Source organism: Tursiops truncatus, chromosome 12, assembly GCF_011762595.2.
Source record: "Tursiops truncatus isolate mTurTru1 chromosome 12, mTurTru1.mat.Y, whole genome shotgun sequence".
Lineage (NCBI taxonomy): Eukaryota > Metazoa > Chordata > Mammalia > Artiodactyla > Delphinidae > Tursiops > Tursiops truncatus.
Window position 1 is genome coordinate 14,888,070 of NC_047045.1, and position 18,349 is coordinate 14,906,418.

Here is an 18,349-nt window from a genome sequence, read left to right on the forward strand (position 1 = left end):
GTCTATAACACCAACATTAGTAACTGGGAACAGACACCAGGCAGACTCTGACACTAGGACAATACCTAAGACATTTAAGAAAACTGCAAGAGTTGGATGAATTGAGAAGACTTTTCTTTTCAGATAATAAAAATTAAGTAATACAAATAGTGGGGTAAAAGTTATTAAACTTGAAAGTGTCTCTAGTCTTCCCCTTACCCACTTCCTGCTTAGTGACATGTTGCATGGGATTTTTTCCTGTTGGTCCAGAATTGTGGCTACTTCCCAAAGCTGAGATCATTCTCTAAAGAGCCATAAATAATTAGGACTCAAAACCTTCTACCAGTGCTTTTTAAAAAGTATAGAAGCAATCTTACCACTACCAACCACCACCCTAGGAAACTCCTTTCTTTGTCTTCATCTCACCAAAGGAAAGGCCTTTGGGCCTTTGGGCCTCACCAAAGGGGTGAGGGGAAGAAATCCAGGAGAACAATTCACAGGTAACTTGAAGAAGAGGAGACTAGCATCTTGCTCCCTGACTGACGCCTGCTAAGTTGCAGCCCCTTTGTAACTTTGTGCTGCCTTTGGAATAAGGCATTTGAGATGGCTGTGGGAGCATCTTCCATTGTTTATGGGGCATGCATAGAGACTAATGTCCATTTCTAGTCTAGAAATGTCTGAAGCTGAGAGTAGAAAAACCACTCCCAATAAGGCTTGAAGATACAGTATGCCTAGAAGAAGGTGAAGGCTCCTGCCCCCAATCAGTTGGCCATGATTTTAAAGGACATGGCAGGGACACCCGAAGTCTCATTATTCCAGGGAAGGAGTGGAGAGTTAGAGGAGAAGCAGAAGAGCATGGAGGCAGATGTGTGGTAGATGCACAACCCATAGAAGCTGGGAGGGCAAACAGCTGGGCGACCTGAAGGAAGTCTAGTTTGCCCTTCTCTTCCCCACAGCAACAGAGGGGACCACAGCATTGCCCCAAGGGACCCACACTTCACCTGTCTGGAGACCATCTCAGCCTCTGAGGCATTGGCATCGGACGAGAACACGACGAACCAGAGAGAGACAAGTGATGTCTCCCCACCTGTGACCCATGGGCCATTCACAAAAGGAGGTGGATGCTGACCGCCTCCATTGTCCAGAACCAGCTGTACGGCCTCCCCTACTTCTGTTGTGTTCAGAGTTCCAGCTTCTACTGTACGAGGGAAGGAAAAGAAATTGAATCAGAAATGAGACTGAAGGTTTAAAACTAGACTATACTTCAAAACCTGAAAGTAACCACAGTGTTATGGAATCTGTCCAAGATGTTAATCTGGAATTGAAGAGAGCACAGTTGAAAGCAGTGATACTGTTGTATTTTTGAATATTGAGACAGCTTAATTAACGTACAGAATCAAACTATGTACACAATTTTATACGTGATTTTTTTTACTTATAACAATTTTCTCATCATCTTAAAAAAATCTTCACATGCTCAAAAAACTTTATAAATATTATTTATAACAGCTGCATATTTCCATTTTACAGATATGTCACAAGTTTTTAACCATTACTCTGTTGTAGGACATAGATGTTGCCTTCAAATTTGAATTATAATATTTTTTTGTTCTTTTAATGTGATAATTATTATTATTTTTTTTTACAGTACGCGGGACTCCCACTGCTGTGGCCCCTCCCGCTGTGGAGCACAGGCTCCGGACGCGCAGTCCCAACGACCATGGCTCACGGGCCCAGCCGCTCCGCGGCACGTGGGATCCTCCCGGACCGGGGCACGAACCCGCGTCCCCTGCATCGGCAGGCGGACTCCCAACCACTGCGCCACCAGGGAAGCCCAATGTGATTATTTTTATCATTATTAAATATCCACTGACTACCTAGTAATTCATTAGAACAGTTTGGGATATCAGTAAGCCAGCCAGGAGTTTCGATGATGTGTTTACTAAGCTGGCAGCATTACACATTTTATCCTTCTAGTGTTTGCCAATTTGTGTGGAGCTGATGGCTGCAGTCCTACAGGATATAACATGTCTCTGCCTTTTAGAATATAAGCACCACAAGGGTGGGTGTTTGTCACTGTTTCATCCTCTGTCGTATGCCTGGTACCTTGAACAGGGCCCAATAAGGGAAGGTGCTGAATAAGTACTTAAAAATAAATTAATGTAGTTTTAAGTAGGAATGGGACATAATTACTCCTCAATTTCCCTTCAGTTTTTGCAGGGTGCATTTATGGGAACCACATAGGAGGCGGTTAGGATAAGAATGGATCTAACAGAAGAAAATGAGAGGAGGCAGAGCCACTAGCAGAAGCAGAGACGAAGGGGAAGAGGGAGCTTTGGGTCCTGGCATCTGAATAAATATCGACATGATCCTACATGGCGTGATCTTGTTTGTATTAAGATCTAAATTAAGTTAATTCAGTTAGTAAGATATTAGGTTTACCATAATATGGCTGAAACCACCCATTGCCATACAGGGGAAGTTATTCCTAGTGTTGCCAAGTGGTGCACTGAACATACACATTGAACCCCCTGCTCCCTGAAGTCCCAGGGAAATAACAGAAGAGCCATCACATAGATTTTTTAAAAATATTTTTGAAGATTAAAAATATAATATATCGGGCTTTCCTGGTGGCACAGTGGTTGAGAGTCCGCCTGCCGATGCAGAGGACATGGGTTCGTGCCCTGGTCCGGGAAGATCCCACCTGCCGCGGAGCAGCTGGGCCCATGAGCCATGGCCGCTGAGCCTGCGCATCCAGAGCCTGTGCTCCACAACGGGAGAGGCCACAGCAGTGAGAGGCCTGCATACTGCAAAAAAAAAAAAAAAAACCCAAAAAACATAATATATCTCCGTGGGATGGAGATAGCTAGCAGCTGACCAGAAGTTTGCAGAAGTCCTAGAAGACAGAAACTAATTAGGATCAGACTGAAGGGGCAAAAAGAGTGAAAAACTACAGTCCAAAAGTTCATAGGTAAGAGGAGTCCTTTCTAAAGGAGGCCCAGAGAAATTCCAAGTTCAGAGGCAACACTGGCAAAAGTCAGTTCAGGATGGGGATATTATCAGTGTAACTAATTAAAGAAGTACTGAGAGGACTTCCCTGGTGGCGCAGTGGTTAAGAATCCGCCTGCCAATGCAGGGGACGTGGGTTCGATCCCTGGTCCGGGAAGATCCCACATGCCGCGGAGCAACTAAGCCCGTGCGCCACAACTACTGAGCCTGCGCTCTAGAGCTCGTGAGCCACAACTACTGAACCCCTAGAGCCTGTGCTCTGCCACAAGAGAAGCCACCGCAATGAGAAGCCCATGCACTGCAACGAAGAGTAGCCCCCGCTCACTGCAATTAGAGAAAGCCCGCGCGCAGCAATGAAAACCCAATGCAGCCAAAGATAAAAATAAATAAATAAATTTTAAAATAAATAAATAAGAAGCACTGAGACTGTTGGGTCCTCCCCACTCCCTTTTCCCTCTCTTTCCCCTGGGTTTATATTTCCAAACTCAACCTATAAACACAGCATGGAAGATCTCCTTAAAGCCACGAGACAATATCAACATTATAAATGTCAACAATTTAAAAAATTTAACAAACTCAGGAAGGACAAAGGCAGAGTATCCATAGGTGTTCAATTTCCTCATCTTTCATGACAAGTTGATGAATACTACCTATAATTAATAAGTCAAGAAATACAAGTGATGCTGTACACCTGGAACTAACACAACATTGTAAATCAACTATACTTCAATTTTAAAAAGTTGTTTTTAAATTTTAAATTAAAAAAAATACAAGAAATCGAAGTGAAATGTATTATTTGAGGTTAAGGAGTAACCACCACAAACAAACAAAAATCCCTTACAAACAGTGAGTGGACTACTGATGAAAATGATTATCCAGGAAGTGACACTTGGCATAGGAGGTGGGGGGAGTGGCAAGGAGTCTCAGAGAAGTTTGTATAATTTAAAAGGTTTTCTAAGTTTTTATATTGCTTTAATAAAAACAAATGTTTAAATGCTTAGTAAGAGGAAAACAGCAAAAATACACTAAATTGTTAATAGTGGTTGTTTTTGAACGATAAGAATTATGGACAATTTTGGATTTTCTACAATTCTACATTCCCCAAGCTTCCTATCTCTATTTCTTCTGTCATAGAAAAAAAAATCATTATTAGGAAAATGTCATGCCTACCGTATAGCACAGGGAACTATACTCAATATTTTATAATAACCTACAAGGAAAAAGAATCTGAAAAAGAATAGAGATATATCTATGTATAACTGAATCACTGTGCTGCACACCTAAAACTAATACAACATTGTAAATCAACTATACTGCAATAAAAAATAAAATTTAAAAAAATTTAAATAAAAATTTTAACTAAAAATAGATTTAAAAAATTTTTAAAGATAAGAAAAAAATAGGCTCTCAAAACACACACACACAAAGTAATGACCATGGGCTTGCTGTAAAGTATTATACATTCAGATAAAGAATTTAAAATAACATGTATCTGAAGGGAGGAGGCCAAGAGGGAAGGCTGGACTTTGCAACTACTGGTAGCTGGAAGAGGCAAACACTGGACCTGAAGAGAGGAGGCTGGCACTGGTTTCAGAAAGGAATGATTTCTGCACCCACACAAAATGGAGGGTGTGACCAGCCATGGGTTTACTGAGCCACTCCTGGATTTTCCCCCACTGAGATCCTCTGCTTCTCTAGATTTTTCTGTAGGATGAGACATGCATAACCATTTCCCCCCCTTATTTAAAACAACCAAGAGAAAAGCCTGACCACGGCAGAGACCACCAATGAGACCTTCCCCATTAGGACATACTCTTCCTGGAGCTGCTGCTTCCTACTTTTGCACTGGCTGGTCCTGTCTCACCCAAACCGGACATGATCTTACAGAGTTAGCTCCACGACCACCTGACGGCTGTTCCTACAAGTGGTCAAGTCAAGACCATGCAGGCTAAGGTCTTCTATGGGATGGTCACCACATATGGTGTGGTTAATGCAGAATATTATCAGAAAGTAACTGATTACCATAGTGGGTGCCTTTTCTAGCAGTTTCCATGCTGGCACAACTATCAGTGCCTCCAGCAAACCTGTCTTACTGGGACTTCAATGTCATGACCATGGCGTCTATCTCTGAGCCTTTCTTTTAATACTTTTTCTGCCAGTGTCCCAGAAGAGCATATTCTTTTATGCAAAATCCAGCAAAGATTTTCTACAAAAGTCAGTAGTCAAAGATGCAGTGTTAATTGAACATCAAAAGGGAAGCATGTCAGCCTACCACAAAGAGGCCCTTTAGAAATATCTATCATTTCAAGGCACCCTGATGAAGGCCAATTAAGAATATTTTTGCAATGTTTCAAAATCTGAAGGACTGTTACGTTTTTCCCCCATTGCCAAGACTTTATTTATTTTTAATTTTTTATTAAGGTATACTTGATGTACAACATTATGTAAGTTTCAGGTGTACAACATAGTGATTCACAATTTTTAAAGGTTTTACTCCATTTATAGTTTATAAACTAATGGGGACTGTTACTTTTTTGAAGGACTTTTTTACTGATCCTCTGGTGTGCTTTTTTCATTGCAGGCTATAAAGAGATTTTAAATTATGTGCAAGTTCTTAGGAGTTACAAAGCCTCACCCCTCAAATTCTTTGCTATATAATGGAGCAGTAGAAGTTATTGAAATACTAAGGGAGTCATGACTACCTTCTCAGTGGTTTATCTAAATGTCAGCTGGGATTCTTTTGGCCAAGATCTTGCTTCTCAAAGTGGAGTCCACAAACAAGCAGTGTCAGTATCTCTGCACATCACTTAGAATCTCAGGTCCCACCCCAGACCTACAGAATAAAAACCTTCATCCAGGTGATTTGTACGCACAGTAAAGTTTGAAAAGTACTGGTTTAGGAGAATCCAAGCCTGCTTTGAGAATGTTCTCAGCTGTCAAAACAGAGGATCTACATCTATGAATTTTACAACTAACATCTGAGCGTGCTCTAATGGTTATTTGATATTTAAAATAGGTTACATGATTCTCATAATGATTGCAGTATTTCAGATTGCAGTTACTCTAAGCATGAGATGCTACGCCAAAAGACGTGCAATCAACCCCTCATTGCCTTGGTGATTCAGACTCTTTTAATTGTGCTGCGGTAGACCAGAGAGACTCCCATCTCCCAAAGAGTATTCAGTTTGGGTATGGAAGCCACTTCTCAGTCACTGCTGGAATTTTCCTTTGAGAAGCATTTATAGTCTAAACAACCAAGTGAAGAAAGAAAAGATGGAGTTCATAGCTGATGCAAGTCAAGCAACAAAGTTCTAGTTTTACCGTCTAATCTGCCATGGCCTCTGAGTTCGTACCTGCCAGTCCCAATGTCTCTCTGATCAAAATTACAGAATGTTGAGGAAGAGAGTGTTTGTATGTTTTCTTACACGTGGAAATATTTTGCAAGACTGCGTTCTAAAGAATCTGTTCAAAATCACAACAAAACCTCAGTTTTAGACAAGATACACACATGTTCAGAAGAACCGAGTGCAAAAGAAAAAGTTGACCATCTAAATAAAGATAATCCGGGCTTCCCTGGTGGCGCAGTGGTTGAGAGTCCGCCTGCCGATGCAGGGGACACGGGTTCGTGCCCTGGTTCGGGAAGATCCCACATGCCGCGGAGCGGCTGGGCCCGTGAGCCAGGGCTGCTGAGCCTGCGCGTCCGGAGCCTGTGCCAGAGGCCACAACAGTGAGAGGCCCGCGTACCGCAAAAAAAAATAAAAGCTAATCCATACTTGTGGCCCAGTGAAAAGAAGGGACCCAAAAATTCAGTGTATGTTTTGGTTTGTTCGGTTTCTTTTTTACCACGTGCACAAGCATGCAAACATGATATATCAAAAATAAGAACGGTGACTTTTGCAGCCATGATGGACAGAAGCCATCAGAATACCAAAGATCCTGGATGACTTAATCTTGTAACACGGAGCCATTTTCCTTCCTCTTTCATTAAGTATCTTTGATAATGAACAGGTTTCTGAGAAAATTATAAGGTCTGGTCCCATTTTTTAAGGACTCTTCTTCATTCTGAAGAAATGCTACAGTTATTGTTCAGAAGCTATTATTTATCATGCATTTCTTAATGGTCATTTTAAATTATGTGGTCAATTAAGCTGTGTTGAGCTCATGAGCATAATTTTCAATGGCCTTTGAAGAGGCAAATGACCTGTCTTTCCCTCTTATTTCTCCTGTTGTGACCATAGTAGGTATATTAATACTGTGTCATTATGATAGCTGTCTAATGTATAACAAAAAATTAAATAGGAGTTTCTGGAAGTGTCTAGAAGCTTTTTGTATATAAGAAATTCCAGGGGTGGGAGAGAGAGACAAAATTTTTAAATCACAAAGTTTGTGCTAAGGACATAATACGTGCAAAAATATTAATAGAGCCTTTCTAATCTTCTTTTGACAAGTTCTACTGACAGTCATTTGAGAATTCTTGTTTCTGGAGTATTCTTTGAAATTCAATAGAGATTTATTGAGGAGTCTGCAACAGGGAATAAAGAATGCTGACTTGAAATTTGTAAGTCAAATGTGCTTTCCTCTCAATCCTAAAATTCAGTCCATCAGAGTATAAGTCAAAAATATAAAATGGAATAACTTTCCTACTGCAGTGTGGTGTGGTTAATAGCACAGACTTTGAGGTCAGAGGTCAGAGAAACTTGGCTCTGTCACTCAGAAGCTGCAAACTGGGGCAAGTTACCCAAATGCTCTTAAGTTTTAGCTTCCTTACTTGTAAAATGGAAACCAAAATGTCCACTTCCTCAGACTTTTTTGAAAATTAAATAACATAATTGTTTAGTAAACCCCAAGTAAACCTCAGTGAACATAGGTATTATTATATTTTTATTAGGTACCTGGCAATATCTAGTTGGACAATGAAAGAGATAGATATTATTATATAGATAAATATTGTTATTACAGATATTGTTATCAGATATCTACCAATATCTGGCTAGATAATGTAGAAGACAAGATAGTTCATTCACAATAGTTACATTTCATGACCTACATAAAGAAAAAGCTAAAAATATACCATGTCCCTGGAAAGGAAAACTGAATAATTTAAAGGTGTCAAATCATCCCAAATTGATTTATAGGCTCACTGATAGTCCAAAACCATTTAAAAAATTTTTTCAAAAGGATCTTAAAACATATTTAGATGAATAAACATGCAAAGTAAGTTTAAAAATGAAAAATAATAATTATGAGGAGAAATATAACATGTTCAAACATTAAAATGTTAGAGTCCTACCACAATTTTTATAATAGTACTAACACAAATTAAAATATATGATAAGGAAAACTTCTCAAATCAAAAAAAAGAAAGAGGGGCTTCCCTGGTGGCGCAGTTTGAGAGTCTGCCTGCCAATGCAGGGGACACGGGTTCGTGCCCCGGTCTGGGAAGATCCCACATGCCGCGGAGCGGCTGGGCCCGTGAGCCATGGCCGCTGAGCCTGTGCGTCCGGAGCCTGTTGTCCGCAGCGGGAGAGGCCACAACAGTGAGAGGCCTGTGTACCGCAAAAAAATAAAAGAATTATTCATTAAATGACTCTAGGGAAAGTCACGGGCTTAGAGATCATTATTTATAACCCATACCTTATACTATTTCATTAAATGCATATCAAATGAATTTACGAATTAAATGTAAAATTCAAAATATAAAAAGCAAGCATAAAATGAAATATTTATCAGATTTCTGCAAGGAGGAAGCTTTCTAAAATTAAAAATAGTGAAACAAGTCTCCAGTAAACATATAAACAAAAGATATGAATAGACAGTTGCCCAAAGAGAAATTAATGCATGTTAGAAATATAGAAAAGTCTAACGTCATTAGAAGGCTTTAAAATTTTTTCAGAATGAAATGATTAAATCCAAGTAGATTCTATTTTCATCCCTCCACTTATTTCTTATTTCAAGAATAAAAATACTGAATGCTGGTAAGGAGGTATTAAAACAGGCACTCTCAGACTCTCTGGTAGTATAAACTGGTTTAAACCATTTTGTTAGTAGTACATCAAAAATCTTAAAATGACTGTATCTCTCAACCCAATAATTCCACTTTTAGAATTATTCTCCTTGAAGAAATTCCTATATACAAAACTTGTAATGTGCAAATGTACAATAGTCACAAAAATATTTTAAAAAGAAAATTGAAGATAACCATAAATAGTAATGTGATTAAATATCATGGTATATGATTAAACTTTGGAAACACTAAAAATGTAAAATTTACAATGAGGAGAGGAAATAATATGATAATTTTTAAAAAGAAACAAACTTCAATACAAAAGCATAATAAATGTGCAAAAATATTAACTGTTTTTGGATGATGGAACTACTGGAATTTTCTGTATTTGTTTTTTTTAAATATATGTTCTGATTTGTCTATTATGAACATGTTTAACTTTTATGATTAGAAAAAGATAAAGTAGTTTGAAAACTCAGAAAGTAACATATTTGTTTTTATAACAATTCATGCTTTTCTGCCTATGTGAGAAATATATAAAATAACAATTGCCAATTTATATTTCTTCCCGGACCACATGCATAATTATAGACTCCTAGGTGTCCAAGTAGAATGCTATTATATACATTGCAATAAACTTTGATTAAAAAACATGATTTGGGGCTTCCCTGGTGGCGCAGTGGTTGAGAGTCCGCCTGCCGATGCAGGGGACGCGGGTTCGTGCCCCGGTCTGGGAGGATCCCACATGCCGCGGAGCGGCTGGGCCCGTGAGCCATGGCCGCTGGGCCTGCGCGTCCGGAGCCTGTGCTCCGCAGCGGGAGAGGCCACGGCAGTGAGAGGCCCGCATACCGCAAAAAATAAATAAATAAATAAACATGATTTGTTTGTTTAATCAGCAGATATAAAAGAGTACCTGCAATTTATATTTATAATATTTTATAGATAACTTCAAAATTAAATCATGATAAATAAGATGATTGGGAAAAGAAGATACACAGAATTATAATATGAGTCACATTTTAATTTTTATTAAAATTAATACCTATTTATTTCTTTTTCCTTTTTAGTTCATGATCATTTTAGTGGTTCGTGACACGAAAAATTAAAATTGATGATTATGGAGAAGATGTTGAGTTTTCCAAATTATTATTAAAATATAAAAGGTTTAAAATTCTTATTGAGCAACAAAAAGCATCCAGCAAAGATTTTCAAAAACATCTGTAAAATGGAAAAAAAAAATGTGGGGAGCTATTAATAGAGAAATAAGAGAACTGGAGCTATCCCACTGGGAATGTTCCCAGATTGTAGCAAACATTACCATACAGTAACCTTCTGAGGGTAATTATGTTTGGAATATTTACATTTGGACTAAATGAGCACTGAAGGAAAATGCATTGTAATTAGTAGTGGATAAGCTTGCTAGGACACAACTTGCTTCAGCCAGCAAACATTAGCTATCCAGAAAATACCATGTTTAAGTCAATTTTAATATTTTACAAGACAATTATTCATTTATGTGTCCCATTTGGCATGCAAAACTTTTTCCAGAATGCTTCCAGGAGAAAAGTTACCCTGATTGTGGGGAGTTTGGAATTAATCAGGCTGGAATGGACAAACAATTATGTATATTACAGTTTATTATTTTGAACGTCACTGATTTAAGACATGATCATTCAAGTCTGACTGGGCTCTTGTTTTCCTTGGAATCATCAAGGGAGAAAATGTTTACAAGGCAAATGAGTATCATAAATGAGAATCTCCTAAATAAGAAAACTAATTTTAAACACATCAGCGAATTGACTTGCTATGAGGGTCAAATGAGTTTCACTCGAATGAGCCACACCTGCGAGGAAGGAGACAGCATAGCCCTGAGGAATGAACAGCAGATGAGAGGATGTGTGTGGAGTCTGCTGCTTTAACTCCTGCAGACAGCTCAGCTCTGGAGATGGGTGGACTGGAGAATCAGCATGGTTTGAACACAGGTCATCTACACACAGAAGGGTCCACCACTGTCAAATAGGCAATGGTTGAGGGTGTTGCAAATATAAGGATAAAAACTATATCCTGGTGTCAAGACCAGCCTTCCACGGTTGCATAAATGCATAATATAAATGTGAATTTTAGAATCCTTTTTGAAGGGAGGAAGCAATTTATTTGAGGATACTTACATCACAGAATCTGTTAACTACATATAGTCATATATTCACTTTAAAAAATGAAAAAGGAACTCTCCTACCCTGTTGGTGAGAATGTAAATCGATGCAGCCACTATGGAGAACGGTATAGAGGGAGGTTCCTTAAAAAAACTAAAAATAGAGTTACCATAGATCCAGCAATCCCACTTCTGGGCATATATCCGAAGAAAACTCTAATTCAAAAAGATACATGCACCCCAATGTTCATAGCAGCACTATTTACAATAGCCAAGACATGGAAGAAACCTAAATGTCCATCGACGATTGAATGTGGTATATATACACAATGGAATATTAGCCATAAAAAGGAATGAAGTAATGCCATTTGCAGCAACATGGATGGACCTAGAGATTATCATACTAAGTGCAGTAAGTCAGACAGAGAAAGACAAATATCATATGATATCAGTTATATGTGGAATCTAAAAAAATGATACAAATGAACTTATTTACAAAACAGAAATGACTCACAAACATAGAAAACACACTTATGGTTACCAAAGGGGAAAGGGTTGGGGGGGAAGGATAAATTAGGAGTTTGGGATTAACAGATACACACTACCATATATAAAATAGATAAACAACAAGGTCTTATTGTATTGCACTGGGAACTATATTCAATACCTTGTAATAACCTATAATGGAAAAGAAGCTAAAAAAGAATAGAGATATCAGGACTTCCCTGGTGTCACAGTGGTTAGGAACCTGCCTGCCAATGCAAGCAGACACGGGTTCAATCCCTGGTCTGGGAAGATCCCACATGCCGTGGAGCAACTAAGGCTGCACACCACAACTACTGAAGCCCAGGTGCCCTAGGGCCCACACGCCACAGCTACTGAGCCCACGCACCACAACTACCGCAGCCTGCACACTCCAGGGCCCACATGCCAGAACTACTGAGCCCACATGCTGCAACTACTGGAGCCCGCGAGCCTAGAGTCCGTGCTTCGCAACAAGAGAAGCCACCGCAATGAGAAGCCCGTGCACCACAACAGTTGGATAACAAACTGAGGTGACTTTATAAGATGCATTCTTGGCACTTGGGGTGTTTTTTTAATTTAACTTTTTATTATGAAAATGTTCAAACATACATAAAAATAGAGAGACTAGTATAATGAGTCTCCATGTATCTATCACCAAGTGAAAACGATCAATATTTTGGTGGCATGGACTTTGATTAGAATTACCACTGCAGGGTGTGTCTCTTTCACCTTATTATCTGGAATACCAAGCATAGTCATGACACATATATAAATGAGTGACTTAATGAACAAATTTCAAATGAAAAGAAAGTAAAAGGGAAATTCCCTGCCGGGCCAGTGGTTAGGACTTCGAGCTTTCACTGCTCTGGGCCTGGGCTCAATCCCTGGTTGGGGAACTAAGATCCCTCAAGCCATGTGGTGTGGCCAAAAAAAATTAAAAAAATAAAAGTATTTAGTTCAGAAAATTGTAACAGGAAAAAAGAGCTAAATCACTACTAGAAGAATACTGCACTCTAGCAGACCGATTTGATATAAGAACTGGAGAGATGAAAGTGTGAAATAGAGTAAATCACAATCCAACCATATACCCACCAAAAAACAAAAGAAAAGTAGGCTGATCCGCTTTCCAGAGCCCAGAAGGAAAGGAGAAAAGAAATAAGTTAACATGTATCAACTTTCCTAAGAATAACAGACAACCTATTCTGGATCTGTAGAAGAAGGGCAAATCAGGAATGAGGGTTGGGATTGGTACAGTAATGGTGTACTGCAACTGCAAAAAGAAAGCAAACAGGATGAAAGAATCAGAAGCAGGTAGGGATGACTCAGATAAATGGGAGAAGATGGATACTTTTAAGGAAAAGAAACAGGAAGAGCTCTGTCAAGTGAAAGGGCCCTGGAAGCAAAACAACAAGTATAGTGAGTGCCAAGACCTTGTTCTCTAATGTCATTCCCTACAGAAAGGAAGGAACCAGGGCTTCTAAGAGGAATGACTGATTCCAGGGCTGGCGTGCTATCATACTGAATCATATAGGCGTAGTCTATTCCCCTTGTTTCACAGACTCGTAAATGTGCACCCAGGGAAGTTATGTAACTTTTAAAAAGTCATAAAGTTGTTCAGAGGCAAAAATCAAAAGTAAAATCCACATCTGATTACAAGAAAGTTGCCTTTGCACTATGCCATATTATTTATGTGTGTATGTTTATATTTATAATATTGATATTTATTTTATTTAGTTAATATTTTATTTTATGTTTATATATTTTATATTTACACTATTATATTTATTTATTTAAAAACACATTTAAAAATGAATACTATACTATCAATACAAGCTCCTTGAGAGCAGGGTTTTTTTTTTTTTTGATTCATTCACTGACATTTTCCCAGTGCCTACAAAAGTAATGACGTATATTCAGTGCTTACGAAATATTTCCTGAACAAATGAATGTAGGGGCAAACAGTTATAAAATGTCAAAACCATTAGTTATGTGATATTTTAACTAAGCTGGTACTACATGAAGGCAAGTACTATCTTTTGTTCACTGTCCTATCTTAGGCACCTTGAACTTGGGCTGATATCAAATATTTAATTAACACTTTGAAATCGCTATGAAATGGTGATTGATTTGTACCACAAACTTTATTTTGACCAGAGGCAGCATGATGTGGTAGACAGCACTAGTCCAGATGGGTGGTCTAGGTTAGGAACTCAACTCTTCAATTAACTGGCTTCATAGCTTTGGATAAGTAACTTCAGCTCTCTGGACAGTGCTAAAATGAAAGGGTGAACATATTTCCAGTCTCTAATTCACCTCTAATACACTAAGATGAATCTCCCCGCACCTTTGGCAAAAAAATATTAATAATTTTGCAAGACTCTAGATGTAACAGCTTAGTAACTCACTGATTTTCAAATGTATGACATTCTTCTTCTGAAAACTGTCATGTCAGATAGGTCGTGAGGGAGCGAAGATATAAAGTTGGGTTACAACTGCTCTGAGCAATTTTCATCATCTAGATCACAGAGGTAAAATGCTGAAAAACAGACACCTTGGCAGTGGCATAAAACAGATCTAGTAGCAAAATCTTCTAGCCCCTGCAGTTAAGTGTGAAATGCATCTAAACACAGATGTTTCTTTCAATTTCAGAACATCAGAATATGGAGAGTTACGGAATGTCACTTAAGCATAGAATAGAGTACCTAACAAAACAGGTCAACTACTATCACTGGCTAAACCATTTTCTGCATAAAACCGACCATCACCAATAAACTTTACTTAGTCATTGGTTCCCGTTCTACTCAGCTACGTAAAATCCATCATAGGCCACAGAGTCCATTTTTTCAAGGGTTTCCACTGGTGTGCTTCACGGGTTTCATATACCGCCCACCACCATCGCCACTCCCAATCTGACTTGTCTTGAATGGAAATAATATTAATCATTCATTTATTATGTGTCTGTGAGTTGAAATTTTATCATATTTAGAAAGTGATGACAATAGAAGTCTGAAAGGCAAGGTGTGTCAACTCCAAACATTGCATTTTCTTACTGTCCTCTTCATGATTTTTAAGACTTCTTCTATTAGCATAGGCAAATGGGTTGGAATTCAAATTTGACATTTAAAAATATAATCTAAGTTCTATTTCAAAGCTTGACACATGCAAGGTTGAACGGTGGCACTATGAAGAAAAGGCAACATCACGTATTTTCAGAGCAGGTTATGATGTTTAGTCCTCCATGGCTTTGAACATACTGCTCCCTCTTTTTGCGATAAATTTCCCTCCTGCCTCTCTATCTGTAAAATCCTGTGCATCCAAAACCGAGCTCAGGCATCACCATCTGTCACAGGTCGTTTACAACATTTCTCTCCTTACACCTGGTGGTCACCTCCCACACTAACTTGCTTGGCCAGTGAGAATAACAAGTGTCACACAAGCAAAGACTTGAAAAGGATTATGAATTGAAACTTACTTTCTCTTGCTCTTTTGGGTATACAGCAACAGTGTCAAGAAGCCTCGGCTTCCCTGCTACATGTTGGAGACATGTAACCCAATTGTCCCTGTGGCTCCTGCCATCCACCACACACGTGAGTGAGACCGTTCACAAACAACCAGACCCCAGTGACACACCAGCTGATCACATGAGTGAGTCCAGGTGAGACCATCCAGATACATCCGGCCAAAATCGCTGGTCTACAGATTTGTGAGCTAGTAACCGATGATCCTTTTCAGGGACTATGTTTTGGAGTGATTCATAACAAGCAAAAATGAGCTGATAGAAAAATGTGTTTCTATAAGTGAGGTGTTGCTATAAAAAATATCTAAAAGGTGTGACAGCGGCTTTAGGGGTAGGCAGCCAGCGGAAGCTGGAAAAGCTGTGGACCAAGGCTGTTCGCAAAGACTGGAATAGTAGCAAGAAAGCCGTTAGCAAAGGCTGGAAAGAATGCTGAACCAACTATTAGTGAAGACTGGAACGACAATAAGTAAACTGCTGCAGCAGGCTGAAAACATGGTGACCCATTAGTATAGTAGTCCAACAATTCACAGCTGTCACCTGTGGTACTTTGGAAGATAGCAAATATACCTAATAAACTTGTGGAGCTCTTAGGGAGATTTCCAGGCAGTACCAACTGGTTTCTGCTAGCTGTCTATTAGAAGGTATTGTAAGTCTGGAAGAGAGTGGATATATGTATATGTATGGCTGATTCACTTTGCTGTACAGCAGAAACTAACACATTATAAATCCAACGTATATACTCCAATATAAAATTAAGTTTTTAAAAAACTACTGTTAAGAGAGAGATGAGCTAAAGAAGGAACTGCTCAGTTTGTAAATAGAATTTAGAAGACAATGACCTTCATGCCCAGCAGGAGAAACTTTAAGAAAGTGGAAGTGCATTATGTTTTATTCAATTTAAAAATTTTTTATTCAATATTAATTTGTACTTCCCTTGAGTTTGCAAATTCTTTTACTAATTCTGCCATGATGCTTTATTAGAAAAAGCGAATCTCTGAGGTTACAGAAGCTATTTACCCAATTACACAGCACGTAGTAAAGCCAGGATTTGATCTCCAGCTCTCTGGATTCAAAATTAGTACTCTTTCCTTCTTCCCTGTTTCCCTAATTCTATCAATCAAGAGAGCCTTCCAATTTATGAGTTATTTAACTTAAAATAAAATGTATCCTATTTTTTTCATGTATAATGATTCTCAAAATATACACAAGAGTTTCACAGAACTGAATCTTTTTAATATTCAAGATGGGTGATAGAATGATACATTATGTATGAAGGGCTGTAATATGCTTTTTTAATTATAATAGAGAGGAAATTACTACGGTGTCCCGATAGCTTGTGCTGTTGAAGGTGGACTCTCTTTGATATCTGACCCGTAATGCTCCCCTAGTATATCTTCTGCTGTTTCTGGCTTAGCTTCTTCCTCTTTTTCTGGATAAGCTTTTTCTCTGTTTTTTTTTTTATTTGGAAAATTCCCATTTAGATTAATGAAATGGAATTTTCCCTGGCAGGAGAACAAGGAAGAAATGAATGTTCAACAGCAGGAGGATATAATATTAAACCTACTTAGAAAGGGAGGAATACATTCAGTTAAGATGATTGTTCCCTTTTTTTTTTTCCCTCCACACAGAGAACTCTATTCTTGGAACAATTTATATGTTATTTTCCCTGGAATCAGGGAACACATAATAAATTTCTTTAAGTCTTTTATTCTTTGAATTTTCTCACAATCTCCGTTCTCCTGGGATTTGGAAATGAGAAAATTCTCCATCTTTTAAAAACATGAATACAATAAGAATTAAGCCTCCTACAATGACCTTTAAGTGTGGCAGAAGAAACTTCAAGAATATAAAACTGCACTGTATTTTATTTAATTTTTAGAATTTTATGATTCAACATTAGTTTGTACTTTCCTTGAGTTTGCAAATTACGTCTTTTACTACTTTTGCCATGATGTTAGATTTCAAAATTAATGCTCATCAAATGCAGTTGTTTTTGTCATGTATCAAATATCTTAAATATTGTAGAAGAAAGAGAATTAGAACATAACTCATAGTTTATCATATTATTTGGTATCGTTATAATGCACGGTTTCTCACTAGAGGCACTATTTAGTAGCATTTTGGCCAGAAAGATAATTCCCTGTGTGAGATTGTTCTGAGCATTGCATTAGTTTATCACGTCTGGTCCCAACACACTAAATGGCTACAGGACCCCAGAGTCATTGGGAGAAGCAAAAGTGCCCACACACATTTACAATTACCCTTTGGGGGTGTCGTATTGTCCCTGAGGATATTCATTGATACAGTGCAGATCTGAGACATCCCAAACTCTTTTTCCCCTCTACATCTCTCCCAATGAATTATAGGAGTCCCTAGGGGGTATCTCACTTGTGCTCATGGAATAGACCTGTCCTCTCCTACATGACAGCAGCTAACTTCCTTCCTCCTGCTTCAGCTTTCTGCAGTGATGTCCATCTCATCATTGCTGGTGCTTTTTCCTGCGACAGCTCTTTCCAGATACACACTGGTACCACTGTCTTCTCAGAACCTGCCTGTTTCCTCCACATTCTGACAGTTGTGAACGAAAATATCACCTGCCATATCAGTAAACAAAGGATGTTGCAGCCATCAAGCCTGACGATGAACCCTGAGGGAACTCAGGGTGGAGGCAGGATGCCCCCCCATCCAGCAGTCAGCTGCTGCAGCCACCCCTACGTTGCACCCTGAGAGGACTCAGGATGAGAAAACACAGGATACTGGCCCCAGACAGCTGAGGTGCATATCAAAGGAATAATTTCAGTGAGCCCAGTCTCTTGCATCTTCCCATATATAGAAAAGTGCTAAATTTCTTAACTTGAGATGTCTGGTTTTCTTTTATTAGTAGTAAGCTTTTAACGTTCCAACTACCTGGTCTTTTGTTGCAAAAACTCTGATGTATCCTGGCTCCCCCCTTGCCTCTTCAGAACAGTTTCTCAGCGTTATTTGAGATGCTATGTCCCGGGCTTGAAGTCCTCAGAGTGCCCACCGAATAAAACATAACTCTCAACTTTTACGTTGTGCATTATTTTTCAGTCGACCTAGTATTAAGTGAGATGAACGGTACGCTTTGGTAAGTTTCGGGGGGAGGAGGTTGGAGCTGAGAGCTCTAGCCTTTCATCCCAGA